This window comes from Dreissena polymorpha, chromosome 6, assembly GCF_020536995.1.
Source record: "Dreissena polymorpha isolate Duluth1 chromosome 6, UMN_Dpol_1.0, whole genome shotgun sequence".
NCBI lineage: Eukaryota > Metazoa > Mollusca > Bivalvia > Myida > Dreissenidae > Dreissena > Dreissena polymorpha.
Window position 1 is genome coordinate 31,831,980 of NC_068360.1, and position 16,554 is coordinate 31,848,533.

Below are 16,554 nucleotides of genomic sequence, written 5' to 3' on the forward strand. Positions count from 1 at the left end.
TTTAAACACGTAAATGTATAAAACTTTAAACAAACCGTCGTTCCAGCAGTGGAATCGTTACCTCATTTTAATGCTTTGCATTCCAACCCGCAAGGTATAAAGGTCAGTTTGCGGTCAGTTACAGAAATCGTTATGAAAATGCTATCGCGAAAACTCTGTGAACTTGAAGATTATTTTGATCAAAAAGATATAAAATGAAGATATTCGGCGATATTATGATCGTATGTCAATCAAAGATTCTTAATGTGTTTTCAACAATTGCATGATAAGTTTTGATTTATTTAATAAGAAATATTCAAACATATAAACCAATTTATTAAGCATGAGCGCGGTGAATCACGATACTATTAATAATGGAACCAAATAACAATGACCGACAAACCACAAAAACAGATCTGTTCAAATATCATACATATTTCAAATATGTACGGATGATTTATGTGTTGCCGGCTGAAATATAGGCTTTTATTTATATTGATTCTACTTGTGATTTTCTTTTCTTATCAATAATATCTAATAAAGCGAAATAAGCCACGAAATCTGGCGCAAAACCCCAAAAATGATTTGCGTGTGATGCAGAACTGCGCAATAAAAAAGGCATTCGCTTTCTTTGATCCCATAGTAAACTTTTGATCGTTCATCAACACCGACCACACTCAACGCCGTATTTTTGTTAAAGATATTTCTTGTTATACCATTACAATCGTTGTAAAAATAAACAATACGCGAAAACCGGTCTTCAGTAGAATATATGACCTCGCGTCGAAACCCAATCTTCAGACACTATGCGACCCAATCTCCACGCAGAGTTGTCGTTCCTTGCCCTCACATACAACTCTGCGAAATGCTCAGCTTGCCATTTTGTCTATAAAATAGGTAAAACCGAACAAACGCATTCAATGTATATTTGATTGGATATTTAAGATCGCATGCATTAAATTAAGAAATATGACTTTTAAATGTACGATAAATCGTGCAAAAACTTGCGAGTTTTAATGCAACTCTTTGGAACTAATTTATTGCCCATTTACGCAGATGGAATCATTCCACGCACTTCACAAATGTAAACAATTGAACATATTTTTTTTAGTGACGTTAGGAATTGCTTCGACGTGTGTATGTATGTTGGTTTCTTAACATAAAAAAAACATATCATTTTTATAATAATGAATTAAGACTGATATAAGATATCATGGTATGAGATGGTTTCTTTAAGACAGTGAATGCAATGTAACCGTCGTGCAAGAGATTGTTTATTCTGTAACGTCAATGATGAACGCTTGGAATGATCATGACATAAATGAGACGCTTTCATAACAATAGTCCGTTCTGAGCCCAACACAGAGGTGAATGTAATGTAACCGTCGTGCAACAGATTGTATGCGACCTCGCGTTACGTTATTGTAAAAGTATTCATGTTGGTTAGCCGAATGGAATTGACCTCTCATACACTTTAGAAAACGTTATTCAATGAAACGTAATGTTGTGGTGAGCTATCGGGTAATAAGGCGGGGTAAAGACGATGTGTATCATAAATGAGAACGGGCCATTCACTGTATAACTAAGATACACAATACATAGTTACGTCTGTCTACAAAATATCGACCGGTTGCAAAAGTTGTATACACATAAAACAATAGAATAAAGCTTGGCAATAAATGATTACTTTCAAAGCCGATCATTCCACCCCTTTCTTTCGATTATCGATCTTAATTTATTATTGTTTTTAAGTACAAACCTAACAGACAGTGGTTTAATTTAATCAAGGAATACGTTAACAGGATTACGGATTAATGTTAATTAAAGGTTGAATAATGTTTTTAATTCGTAACACATACGAAGAATAACTTATTCAGTAAACGATTACAAAGACAGTAACACCTGTCTGAAAAGTCGCTTAAATGGTTTCTTTTAGCTACATGCTTCATTGAACGAATATTAGTAAGGCAAAACACAAAACTTTAAAAAAACAACACAAGAGACATGGTAAATTAATTACAAATGGCTTTTGCTTTGACTCTGTAACACATTTAATGTACGGTGACCTATGCAGAAGTTCCAGAGATCAGGAACATTTAAGGTTGGTTGTAATATTTTGAAAAAAAACAACAACAACAAAACATGCTAAGTCTAACGGTAACAGTTTCGGAATGAAAATAAGCCAACTATATTATGTTTTGATATTGTTCTAAGAAGAAAACAAGCTTTGTTTGTATTGTATGTGGTGCATGAAGTGTGTTCATAAATGTATATGCCATCTTACTTTAATGTTAATAATGTTCTCTACGTCAACTAGAGATGTGAACTACAAATATGAAAAGTGTGCTTACATGTATCAAATCCATGTTGTCTTGTTTTTTGTACCAAGTCATGATTGATTGTATCGTTAACAGTATGCTACATTATTATTGGTCATACAATAAGCTTATATCATGTATGGAATTGTTAATATTTTGTTCTAAATCAACATTTGTTTGCAAGACGACAAACGAAAATTGGTAACACTTTGCTAAAAGGAATTCGCGTCAAGTAGCCTGTATGTATAGTGGAAATACAATAGTTACAAAGTACTATACATTGAAATGTATTTTTGATGTTCTATTAGTTTTTCACCCAAGCAAAGTGTTTTGAAATAACAAACGTGTTTGAATTCGACTTATTCGTTGTGTATCCTTCCATGGTTGAAATTAGTTCCTAATAATTAAGAGTTGATTGTTTCTTCTTCGAAATTTTTCTGCCAAATACCGGCGTGTTTATTAATCCGATTGATTTCTTGGCTAAATCAGTTGAATAGTCGAATGCATTATGCTAGATATACTACAAATCTGCGGTAAAATTACAAGTTAAATTATCAGAGACAAATTTGCAGAATTAGTATTTCTCTTGGCCGGAATATATCGGTCAGGTGTTAAACACAGACCAACGAGTAACACATAAAATACAATACACTTTACTAATTACTAACTGTTTCAAGTTGCCAACCCTCTATTTTGTTAACACATTAATTGGTACCTACCTTGATCAGGAAGGAATAACTAAAATGCGTGTTCCATGGTGTACAGGGCAGGGGAAATTCCGACACGATAACACATTAACATTTGCCTAATTGTTAAACTGCAAGGTTATGTATTTAGTAACCATACTATACTATCGAACACATCTTCCTGAACCCATGACCACCCGGTCGCTTGGCAAACACCTTATCCATTACACTACGGCTACCTCGTTCATAGTTTATTCACATCCCTAGAGAACGCTGGGGGTGGGTACAATGTATGAAATTAGACGATTTTAATCTAAGTTCATGACAGGTTTAAATTTTGAAATAAATACATATTGAATACACAGTGAAACTCTATAATACTGTTCAGGCATTTTTCTCAATTTTGCATATATATTAATACATGACTATAAACAAAACACACCAATATACATTAAATGATAAAAGCTGGATTACCACCTAAGAACAGCCAGTGGTAATGCCTCAATATGAGCATGTCCGATATGACTGTTGTTTTAATAGATTTCAACATGTGCGTATAGTTTACATGATTTTCTTCACCAAATCTCATCTGATGTGTGTATAAAGTGTCTACGCGCTTCAACATGTGTGGGACAATACACGATACACGATTGGCAATCATACCTGGGAACCCATCTATTGGCGTCCTAGTATGTATTGCATCATTAGATCCTGCATGGAATCACCTGTCTTTATTATCAAGTGTGTCTTTCAGTTAGGCCCACCTTATTATTATCAAACGCCTTTGACTTTATGTCGCTATTCTTTTTTATATTAAAAAATATCCAACTAAGCTGAAGCCTTTTATCTTACCAAGTACGTCATGTCTAATATTAATATTCATTGGTACATTAATTACACATATTCGTCCTTGTACACAAAAGAAGTAAGAAAGTGTCAAGATGTCATCTCATCGATATTAGCCAACAGTCTCGACCTCAGTGTTGCGTGCACTGAAATAGACGGGAAGTCATACTGGGCCCAATATTATGATGTTTGTCCACCGCTAATATGCAGACATGTATCATTTAATGTTTGAAATCATTGCTCAAATTCTTTTCGAGTTCGGCATATTGTTTATATCAATACATTTGTGTTTGAGATGTGCTCATCGGGAATTAACAACAAAAAAAACATCACGTCGACGGTTTTCCAATCACAGTGCAGCTTTTTACGTGAAAGTGAAAACAGCGCATAATGTTCAATCATTGCGAAATGCAGTATGCCGCGTTAATTAATTAGGTCAGTAGAATACTACTAATTAAAACAAGTGTTAGTAAACAAATAAAATTTACTGGAAGTATTCAAATGTGCATGTGTACGATCAATAGCGCATATAAAGACATTTTAATTGTGCAACTACCACTGTGCTGATTTTAAGGCGCAAACATGTGCATTTTGTTTTAATCTGCCTTGATTTCTGGTAAATTGCCCCCATATACACTTTAAAGTACAGTCAATACAATTAAGTTATGGTGTGAACGTTGGAATTCGAATGCAAATCAAATATACAACACGTGCACTAATAACAAGAAACAACCCACACCTTAGTTCGCAAAGAGGGGGGTAGTGAGCTGTACATTCAATGTCAGCCCATCTGAACTCATAGATTGATGCAAACAACCCACAGTCTTCACCTGGGTGGAAATGGTCATTCGACTCAAAGTCTGAAATACACATTCGTGGACAGGACGTTTAGACATACGCCTTAAACAAATCACTGGTATATCAAACGTTTAGATGATAACACATACTAGTAGCGTACGTTTTATTTAAGGCAAGTGATCAACTGCATATACAGAACTTAATATTCACAAGAACATTGTAACTAAGTTAAAACTACACAAATAAGAGTCATCACATATAAACCGTCAATACGGAATCCGGATAGTGCCATCTATAATTTCGCCCTTCTTTCATCAAGGGCGACACACGACACACGAAGCGATGCACGATATTTTGTGCGACACACGAAGCGACACACCATATTTTGCGCGATACACGAAGCGATACACGATATTTTATTATTCAAATATCGCCTACATTATCCTACTTTCGTGTATCGCGGTCTTATTTCATACCGCGACACACGACACACGAAGCGATACTCGATATTTTGCGCGATACTCAAAGCGACACACGATATTTTGCGCGATACACGAAGCGACACGCGATATTTGTACTGTTCAAATATCGCCGTAATAACAGCGCCAGTCGACTCTCGCGTTTTCAAAAAATCAGGGGAGACAAAAATGGAATATTGATAATAAATGGTTAAAAATTAATGTAACACCGTTTAAAACACACGAGAGTCGACAGGCAATATTATTACAGCGATATTTGAATGGTACAAATATCGCGTGTCGCTTCGAGTTTCGCGCAAAATATCGTGTGGGCGATATTTGAATAAAAAATATCGTGTGTCGCTTCTTGTGTCGCGCAAAATATTGTGTGTCGCTTCGTGTTTCGTATGTCGCCCTTTGAACGCGAGACACGATATTTTGCGCGATACTCAAAGCGACACACGATATTTGCGCGATACATGAAGCAACACACGATATTTTGCGCGATACACGTAGCAACACGCGATATTTACCACGATATATCGCATGTTGGGCTACCTACACAAGGGCGATATTTCGTGGTACATTCTCGCGCGTCGCTTCGTGTATCGCGCAAAATATAGTGTGTCGCTTCGTGTGTCGCGCAAAATATCGTGTATCGCTTCGTGTGTAGTGTGTCGCCCTTGATGAAAGAAGGGCGAGACTATAGATGGCACTATCCGGATTCAATACGTCAAGGCATGACAATTAGTTCTTACATCAGTAAGCCATTATATGCTTCCATCATTTTGAGTTGCTTTATATGAATTTATTATTTAATGAATCACTCTTTGAGGGCGAATAAGACGCGAGCGACATGGATTCAAAAACACTGTCTTTCTATAAGGGGACTTGAATGGCTGAGCTTCTGAAAAATGTTGATAAATGCCATGTGGCGTTAAAATAAAGGACGTACTATATTCGTGATAAGATGACCGGTTTACATGGTAAGATAACCATACAAACCAAAGCTAACTGAAACGTTCAGTAACCTGTATATTCAGCCACAGTGTCATCGTCAAACCATCTCCAGACCCATTTCGCATCCCCGTCAGTAATGCCCAGCCACCAATGAATAGCTGATAAATATAATGCCTCGGTCACACTGTCACGAATAAGAGCTACGAATGAGCTACGATTCAATCGGCTACGAATGACTACGAAATTGTCAAAATTCGTAGGCCGCTACGATTTCATTACGGAGCACAACTAATTTACCATCAAAATGTTGGAAAACGGACAAGGAAAGGTACGGACTGCTACTGATCGACGCGATTTAGTACGGAGCGCCACAAATCGGTACGATCAAACTACGAATCCGCTACGGTCTGGTACGGGTAAGTACGAACTTGAACGGTCCGCTACGAAGCAGTGGGAATTGCGACGGACTGGTACGGACAGGTAGGAACGAACTACGATTGAACATTGCGCCCGCAGCCTCTTGTATTGTCATACACAGAATGCCTCCCAAAAAGAGAACATGCAAGCGGCAGCAACAGCGCGTAACAGAAATAATGGAATCAGCCGTATCTGGGGAAGAGTCTACCTCCTCCATCCAAACCAAGAGCCGGGTCGTCTTAAAAGCCAGTCTCTTATCCACCACCTCCTTTTTCTTCTCTGACCTGATGAAGTATGTAATTATTGATGTACACATATAGATTATGCTTAGGAAAGTATGATTAGTTTTGTATTTTATTATGTCGGCTATTAATTTAACAATTCTTAAATCACCTAAGAGAGCAATATTCAAAAGGCATATAGTGCAGACACTTACCTGCAAATAAAAAAAATGTATTACTAGTAAGTCAAATTCTAATATTTTCAAAATACGTAACCTATAGCACAAAGCTATACAAGTATATTCGATATTGAATCATCATTACCTCTGTGCATATTAATTGTCAAGCAGCTCGACTACGGCCTCTGCATTTTGTGCCATATCAATATCCAATTGAAACAAATTTATCGCAAACGCAATTTGCTGGCAGTTTATGATTGTTAACTCAACAAATGCAAGTACAGTTGCTTTATAATTTCAATGATGTATTTCAGTAGCAATTTATTGTAGTGGACCGTACATGTCCGTACTGTTTCGTGCGGAAATGTAGTACATCGTTCAAGATCGAGCAAATTCCTGCCTATCCGTAGTACAACGTACTAGAACCGTGGCTTTCCGTAGTATATCCGTGGAATAATCGTAGCTAATACGTAGCGTAACCGTACCGCTCCGTAGTTCTTCGTATCAATCCGTAGAAGTCCTTGAAAATCTTTGGGCCTACGAAAAGGTACGGACGACTACGGTGTCTTTACGAACTAGTACGGATCAGTACGGACTGCTACGGATACGCTACGGTCGATAAATTCGTAGCAATTTTTTTAACATGTTTAAAATTTGTCAAGAGTCGCTAAGGACATCCAAAAACTACTACGATTGATCACGGATCAAGTACGGAGAGCCACGGTCCAGTAAGGATAGCTACGAACTGTGCCGAAAAGTATTCGTAGCTCTTTCGTAGCTCTGATTCGTGACAGTGTGACCGAGGCATAAAGCAAACATCAACACATATAAAATAAACTTGACAATAGTCTTAAAAAACATGTTTTTGTTTATTAATTAAAAAAACTTGTTTTTGTTTATTATATTACTTGACGTCATGTAATAGATATGATCAACGCAACTCCAAAATAACTGTAAGGAGTCTTATTTAATGAACATTCAGTCTTAAAAACAAGTCGTGGACTTTTCTTATAGCGCTTGAGACACGATAACAACAGCGATGCACATTTCAAAATCTTAGCAAACTTGAGTATATTGTCATTATTAAAATATGTATTCAAAATAATATTACAATATAAATAAGGTATATCAGAATATAAACCGATCTTACTTACAAAAACAATTCTAAATAACTCCAAATGATCGAGTTAAAATTATAAGTGTATGTCCTTTACATCGATGACAAAACTCTAAATCTAAAATCACACTTTTAAATCAACCGCATTTCATAGGAAACACTCACTCACATCTGGAAAGCCGTTGCTGTTATTCAAAAATGTGGGCGTTTAGTTACGACAAAATCCGATTAAGGCCATGGAACTTTTAAGACAGTTGGATTGTAGCTTGATTCCAAACCAGAAAACCAGTTAATACAAGTAAATTTTGAAAGCTGAAGAAAGTGAATATATATATATATCACAACATCACCTAATAATATATGTTTACGCACCACAACTCGGAATAGTTATGCTGCACGATGAACTCCGATATCTGCAAACTTACTTCATGACTATCACACATTAAACTTAAGCTTACGTTTGCGTTCATTCAGCTGGTCCTTTATGAAGGCGTTTTCTTGCGCGTCATCCACGTGAATCAGATGACCTCCGCGCTGGCGACAGAATTGCTGCAATGCAGTGTCAAATTGTGTTGTACTAAATGTTTGTCAACATTTTCAAGTTCAAATACGTTTACCCTTGGCAGTATATTGATTGGAGAAACATATGCTAAGCTTTATGATTGTGGACTCAAGTTGACATCACATTTGAAGAAACACAAACGATGGCACCTTTTCGAAACAATTATTATTAGTACTTTAATTAAATGTGATATTTAAACTGATCTTTCAGCACCTTTGGCAAACTGACGTTGTCAAATTAAGACATCACGTTCTCGTGATATTTACATATTTCAGTTAGATTTGAAGAGCCTGTTATGTTGCATAACAAGTGATAACATATGTTTCACACTGTGGCATTGCGTATTGTATTTCACTCGTCATCATTTAAAAACGCATTTAATAAAATATGGTATATCATGACAACGTGTATACGATCCCATATATTGTTTACCTCGGCGGTTGTGAAATCAAGTTAGTTGTCCTCGTGACCAAACAGGTAGCACGACCCATCGTGGGCTATCCAATCGTTTGGGTAGTTCGTGAATGTCCTTCCTGTACACAAGTACATGACAAAACATCACCTCTTAGGTTATAAGATTAGTTTTTATGATCTTAGATCAACGTTACAATAAGTAAACACATGATTGTGGTAATTGCGGTTTAAATTCCTTTGAGAAATATTTAAGATGAGATTATATTCATGTTAAGTGCTTAAGTTTGGAATTTTTGGAATAAATGCATTTCTATTTACGTGTTTATCAACCATGCCCAGAACGGCCGTTGACATATATTTCGTTTTTAATATAATGTAAATCAATTACATTCTAAATAAAATAAAATTATAGCCTAAATTTAAAAGAATTATTTCAAATCAAAATGTACACAAAGAGAAATACCGATGGTTAGTTTTGAATATCAAAAATAAGCGATCATAATTATCACACTGATTTAATCCAAATACATATTATTATATAGTCCTGTCAAAATATGTTTTGGTAAATAATATATGTTACAGCACCGCTTAAATAACCAGTACTATCACACATAGTTCAATATACACTCTTTCTAAAGCGTACCTGTATTACAGCCAACCAAACACGCAATTACTACGAATAACAACATAGTCGGTCTGGTCGGAAATGTTTACAGTAACCTTGCTTACTTAAGTGTCAGCATGTGTATGAAATGTTTAAACATCGTGCAAACAAGTGTATCATCTAATAGATCTAATCATCTCTTATCATCTAATAGAACAGTGTAAGGACGCTTGTACTTGTGCCTTCCTAAGGCTGAATTAAAGAAGCCTTTTAAAAAATTATGACATATTTTGAATTTTGTCATTTAAACGCTTTATATTGATAAATTTAAACATTTGATCTAAAAAGGTCCAGTAAAAAAAACAGGAATAAAATTAAAGAAAGAAATAATTAACCCTAAACTGGCCTCAAACCACTGACCTCTGAAGTAAAAGTATCGCTTAGACCACTCGGGCACCCGTGCTCATAAAATGAGTGATGTATTTAATACATTATATAAGCAATCCTCGTAGTATCACACAATATAACGAAAACAACAGAACTCTCCAAATTATTCAATCGTTTCTCGTTGCAACGCTTTATAATTGTCAGAGTTTTAAATCGTCAAAAGATGCATATAATAGATATTTTAGAGCATGGTAAATGTTCAGTGTTACTGTTTCCTCACAAATATCAAAACAACAATGACAAAGTTACCATTTTTTTTATTTTGTCAATTAATCAAAACGTGAAAAGGCCCCTTTAAGATAATGAATACAGGTTGTGTTAAGATATAGTTGCATCATTACACGATGGAATAATTGCTTTAATGCGTCTACAAAAGCATAAAACGAAAACGGAACTAAAGTATTGCAATATTAATAACAAATACAACTGTTTTTCTCAGTATTATGAAGATTGCAATTGCACATGTAAACAAAAAATGTGCATGCATATAAATATAAACACTTCGCCACCCACAGTAACTTACATATATGTACTTTTCAAAACACGTCGTCATTTAATTCGCTTTGTTAATTACGAAACGGTGAGTATGAACAAAGACAGGTTGCTTAAATACTCAAATGTGTATGACGCAGATAGATTGTCAAACTTCAACCAGAATTTAAATTGGTGACATCTGTAGAGCCCTTATTGCGCTTTTAATGCGTTCGAATGAAAAGAACAGTGACCAAAGTGTGTCTATCTTAAGTGCGCATACTAAAAGCTCAATACATTTGTATGACTCATTATTCAGAAGCAAGACATTCTTTGAGAATCTCGAACATTTCCGATTTTATGTTCGCACATACAGTGTAGCTAAACAAATATGTGTATCCACCGCATATTTTATTCATGTTAACAATCACCGCTCAAAATAGAAAACGCGTTTGTTTTTCTCATTTCTTTCTGCTATAAGCCAAATGTTCAGTATAAAGTCTGAAATATTGCTATCTCCGTATTCTACATATCACGCTTAATGTTGATAAGGTCATAACCTTATATCTTGTTTCTTCGTAGTACAGGTCCCATTTACATGTATGCTGAAAATGAGTTGGATATTTATGTTTATGTTATTGCATCTCTGTGGTACGTTATTTGACATTGATTTCTTATGCAAAGAGCATTATGTACCAGTATGTAGTTTCCTATTAATTTTGAATAATATTAGTTTTTTGGCTTAAAAAGTAATTGAAAAACACCATTAATAGGTCATACTTATATATATTAAAAGGTTTTACATAATCATTTAGTTAAGAAATAGTCACCGGTATTATACAGTATACTTCCGTTAAAGTAAGGATTAGAAAATTGAATACACAATATTTGGTACAAAAATATGGTTAAAATTGGATTTGTTTATCATAAACATTATTAACTATAAGTGGTCATACAATAATACTGGAATCAATATTACAAACGCGCAAGTTAAACAAACTGACTTTCTTTTATTGAAACACGATAAGTTTTTAATAAAAACTAAATTCGCAATACAAATTTCTCATAAAAACATTCTATTACAATTGATTGATAATGTATTCAATTAAAAGAGTTCATTTTCCGGAGAACACATTTAGTTTTTTTTGCAGATGAGGCTGTAGCAAACTGTAGAAATGATTTCATGAGTGCACTTGGGTCTTGTTACCATTTCGGAAATGTACCATTAGGATTTACACAGGCGGAGGTATGGCACAGTGCAATTTAAGTTTGACATCAAATATTTCGTTAACCATACATTTACATGGTTCGTCTATTTCGTTGATTGCATGGACATTTATCACGTTGTTTTTTTTTTGGTAGATAAATGAGTTGATTATAACATAGCTTTACTGAAACTTTTGAGAATGATTATCTATATAGCAGTAGTGTCTTAGCTTTAATCGAGTTATCTTCACATGACTGTTAAAAGTAAAGCCCAACATGTTTAAGAAACATGTTCTGGCTGATGCATATAAATGAGTATACATATTTTGTAATTACCATGTAATCCAAACATACAATTGTACAGTCATTTTAGCTCGGTACAACATGGATAAATCGTTCTTTTGGTTGATACGATGAGGAGGGTGGATTGTTTCTTCCTCCTTCCTTATATACCATATTTAAACATCTAAAGGATTTGACGCTTTGGTCATCATTAAAGTTTTAGTCATTAAACGATGTATGTATTTATATTTTTCAGCATTATTGTCGCCAATATGAAGGGCATCTTGTTCACATCGATTCAGCGCAGGAGGATAGTTTCCTCAAGACCTACGCCAGTGGGCATCCAGGTACGTTTGGTGTTGCAACTGTCGGTGTGGCAAACACTCATTAGACAGTTATCGGGAGCAAACATATGGGCAACTAACACAGTGTATAAACCAATTTGTATCATACCCGGATATTGCGATGTGATTGCCATGGCGTAACGGCAATATTTACATACCGCTGTTAATTTTGATACAAGTAAATGGATTAATACTGCAAACAAGTAAACTCTGTACTTTAGAAGTCGTAGAGAATTAAGTTTCCCTTGAAAACGTATAAATCCGCTTCGAAGAAGTTTTGTTTATGAAAAACATTGAAAATCACCGAAGAATGCTGGAAAACACATGCTGCTCTGGTGCCAAAATATCCTTTTTTTGTTCTAAAATCTGTTTCGAATATACATTTTTTTATGTAATATATTGCAATTGAAGTCAAATAACTGTTATGATACATATAATCTATCGGCATTTGAATATACTAAGATATTGATTAAAATAAACAAGAGGGTTTTTTAAATGACTGTATCATATATTGCAGTGATGCTGTGTCATTGATTGCGATTACATTATATGCATTCTGTATCAATTATTGCGATAAATTTATGCCGATTATTCAGATTTTGTATCATTGATTGGTCGAATATTCACAAATATAGTTAACCTAGAAGAGCTTAATATTTATTCCAGATATATCTTCGTTGTAACTCATGTCCAGCACATTGTTATTGCTGTCCTTTGGTTGGCTGATGGGAGACATGGTTTTAGTCATGTCAAGTGGTGTTCAGCAGTGATAGTTTTCATTGGGTTGACGTGCAATATACCGTAGCAAAACTACCATCCAAGCCAAAAACTTCTATTGACTCGTACGTCATGTTTCTGTAAAATAGCAAAATTTAGTTCTATATTAATGTTTCCAAGAAATGCAGAGAGTTAATATAAATCACCACAATAATCATTTCACCCCCATCATGATGATCATCAACATCGTTATCGTCAGTAAAGCTGGTATCAGCATTAGCAACAGCAACACCACCAGCAGCATAAACAGGTTCGCACTGGCAATCTGTGTTAAATTATGTGTGACCTGAGAGAGAAACAAGAAACGATATTTTCTTCAACATTAAAATGAAAGGGTAACCTTGATTTTGGATGATTTAGAATTCAACTTTATAATAAAAAAGGGTAACCTTGATTTTGGATGATTTAAAATTTGCATTATTATTCCAAAACATAGGCACTTACGTGTGCGATATTACTGAAATCCCGGATTACTATAGGTCATGCAAAAGTGATTATAATGAATGCATATTATTATAGAACGAAGTTCAGCAAAAATAAATTTGAAATAAATAACGGACAGATATACACTGCACATTGTATTCCTTAAACCGAAAAGGGTTTTACAAAATTTCCACAGTCTCTTCACTTTTATTAACCAACACCGTTTACTGACTAACCGTCAGTGTTAAATATATGTAATAAATGAAGTGACTGAAACTGTTTCGTAGTTGTTTAAAACATTTAGAAGGACGAAATAATGACATGTTAATTTCAATCACATATTTAAAATCCTTATAATTCATACAGAATAATCTCTATAATAATAAAAATGATTGATTAAGTTTATGGAATAATTGATACGGAAGTAGAAGCACACGTGTGTATTATTAAATGCATATATCTGATGTAAGAAAGAATCCCTAAAAAACGTTGTACTGATCGGAAGTGCACATTTCTTAATCTAACATCTGATGTATAAATAGTTCTTGTAATTGTTTAAAACGCCAGTAGAACAAAGATTTCAAAACTAGATCATGACAATTTGACGAGATGTTCGATGATCAGTAACGAATTTCATCCTTTTTTCAATACATACGATGCATAACAGCATGCCTGAGAAATCTGCTTTCAAATCTGAATATTACAGCCTGTTTGAAGACCATCATAATGACAAAAAAGGAAAATAATTTACCTTTCTAGCAACGCACGTATGCCAACTATTCATTTCGCCATGACAATCACATCGCAACATCCGGGTATGATAAATCGGTTTATACACGGTGACTAATATATATTTTAAAGATATCATTCGAAGTCTCATTCGATGTCAACAGGAACGGTTAATACCTATTGGCTTTCTAAATAGTGTCAAAAAATGCGAACGTTAAAATCAGGATCAAATAAACCGCTTAATTAATAAAGTAAAACTAATTGAAGGCATTTAACACATAAACACTTTACAATTAGTCAGAAGCTACAATATTCCTCAGCACTGGTGATTTCTTTTATAGTATAAAAAAATTAAAATGACGATGTTAATAAAAAAAATGCATTTTTCAGATTCACGTATGAAATAATTTCATATTTATCGATATGTAAACTATTAACATTCAATGCATTATCTAAGCTCAACAATGGAATATAACAGTATTGTAATATAGTTCGTTAGTTCATTGCATGTTAATTGAATAACTTAATCAGAGTTTTTAGCATAGGTTGAATGACATTTCAATATATATAACATTTCGCAATAGAATAATTATATTCGAAATGTCATTTCCACCTATTGCTTGAAAAACTCTGATTAATGATTAAACAGGTTTGTTGATAACTTGAAATAAATGTAATTTATACGCAATATGTAGTCATTAATGCATCACACATAGTCGTTTACATGAATTTTTATTAACTTGTGCACTTACATAGAAGAGATACTAACCATGTGTTCGAATATAGACCGGTATTCTCCATACCGGCATTTGCATCATTAAAATGCAACAGAATACTATTTGTTTCAGCCCAGTAATGACGAGTGCGACCATACTAATCTTTGCAATATTTGTTCGCAATATAAATATGATACCATTTCCAGCTCAATTTTGGTGGATTGGATTAACAGATCTGATGGCAGAGAACCACTTCCTGTGGATTGACGATAATACTGAAGCGATATTTACAGGTACCTACATATAAAATAACTTGGTTTACGTTAACAGAAGGATACGTTGAAAAAAACTTTCCCTCACCACCTGCATCATTCATAAGAATGTTTTTAATAAGTGAGCATACACAGTATAAATAGGGTTGCAAGAATAGTTTTTCAAAATGCTGCCGTTCTACCATATAATCCATTTAATTTTCAACAGCGAGTATGATGACAAACGAATACACATATAAGTTATTGAAAAATATTTATGCATGGCCATTTTTGCAGAGAATAATCCGGTTTAATCGCGACTGAACACATTTATTGGATCAAATTAATTACATTGTTTAACTTGTACCAAAGTGTGTAGTCCATTAGACTATGGGTGGGTTTTAATACACATTATACAACAACTTATTAAATAATAGTTCTGACCGTTCATATATTGACATATTTTCAACAGTTCACTCTATTTCTATGTATTATTCAGACTGGGGCCAGGACCAACCAAACGGCGGCATCGAGGACTGCATCGTTCTTGATCACAAAGACGGATATAGGTGGCACGATTATCATTGCGAAACCCAGATGTTCCCACTTTGTGAATCGAAGTATGGTGTATTTGTGTAGAATACATTGTCGAAATGGCTTACTATCAATATAGTCTTAGTATGAATAGAATGAGTAAATGTAGTATAAGTGTTGTATTTGTACTATTAACAATATTAGTAAAGTAATCTAACCATTGTTGTATGAGTTAAGGTAGTTTAAATGGGTAAGTAATTGTATATTTAGTAAAAGTGTTGTAAGTATAAGTAGTATTAGTATTATTGTAAACGTTAACGAAGTATAATCAGTAAGAGCAGCATAAGCATAAGTGCGGTATAAACGTATTACTGTTATTAGTTTAAAAAGCATCGCAATATTAGTATCATAATTACATGTAAAATTAGTTATAAAAGTGTTAGTTATATTATACAACAATTCTTTTGTGAGCTTAAAATAGTATAAGTATAATAGTTGTAGTAGTAGTAGTAGTAGTAGTAGTAGAATTAGTATTAGTAGTAAGTAGTAGTAGTAGTAGTAGTAGTAGTAGTAGTAGTAGTAGAAGTAGTATTAGTAGTAGTAGTAGTAGTAAGTAGTAGTAGTAGTAGTAGTAGTAGTATAGTAGTAGTAGTAGTAGTAGTAGTAGTAGTAGTAGTAGTAGTAGTAGTAGTAGTAGTAGTAGTAGTAGTAGTAGTAGTAGTAGTAGCTAGAAGTAGTAGGTAGTAGTAGTAGTAGTAGTAGCGTAGTCGTAGTAGTAGTAGTAGTAGTAGTAGTAGTAGTAGTAGTAGTGATGT

The 16,554-nt window shown here is 34.3% G+C and overlaps 2 protein-coding genes and 1 long non-coding RNA gene across 9 annotated transcripts in view; 2 read left to right on the plus strand and 1 right to left on the minus strand.

Annotated features, from left to right (window-relative positions):
- LOC127836628 (transcriptional coactivator YAP1-like) overlaps positions 1-16,554 on the plus strand; it is a 205,999-nt gene that overhangs the window by 175,425 nt on the left and 14,020 nt on the right. The window lies entirely within an intron of this gene.
- LOC127836636 (uncharacterized) overlaps positions 1-16,554 on the plus strand; it is a 255,189-nt gene that overhangs the window by 92,930 nt on the left and 145,705 nt on the right. The gene's annotated exons all lie outside the window — the stretch shown is intronic.
- LOC127836637 (uncharacterized) lies at positions 2,060-9,696 on the minus strand. Its single transcript, XR_008028850.1, has 6 exons — positions 9,599-9,696; positions 8,974-9,074; positions 8,438-8,528; positions 6,117-6,203; positions 4,569-4,689; positions 2,060-3,975 (listed from the first exon to the last, which is right to left on the minus strand). It is a non-coding gene; the product is annotated as an uncharacterized LOC127836637 (long non-coding RNA).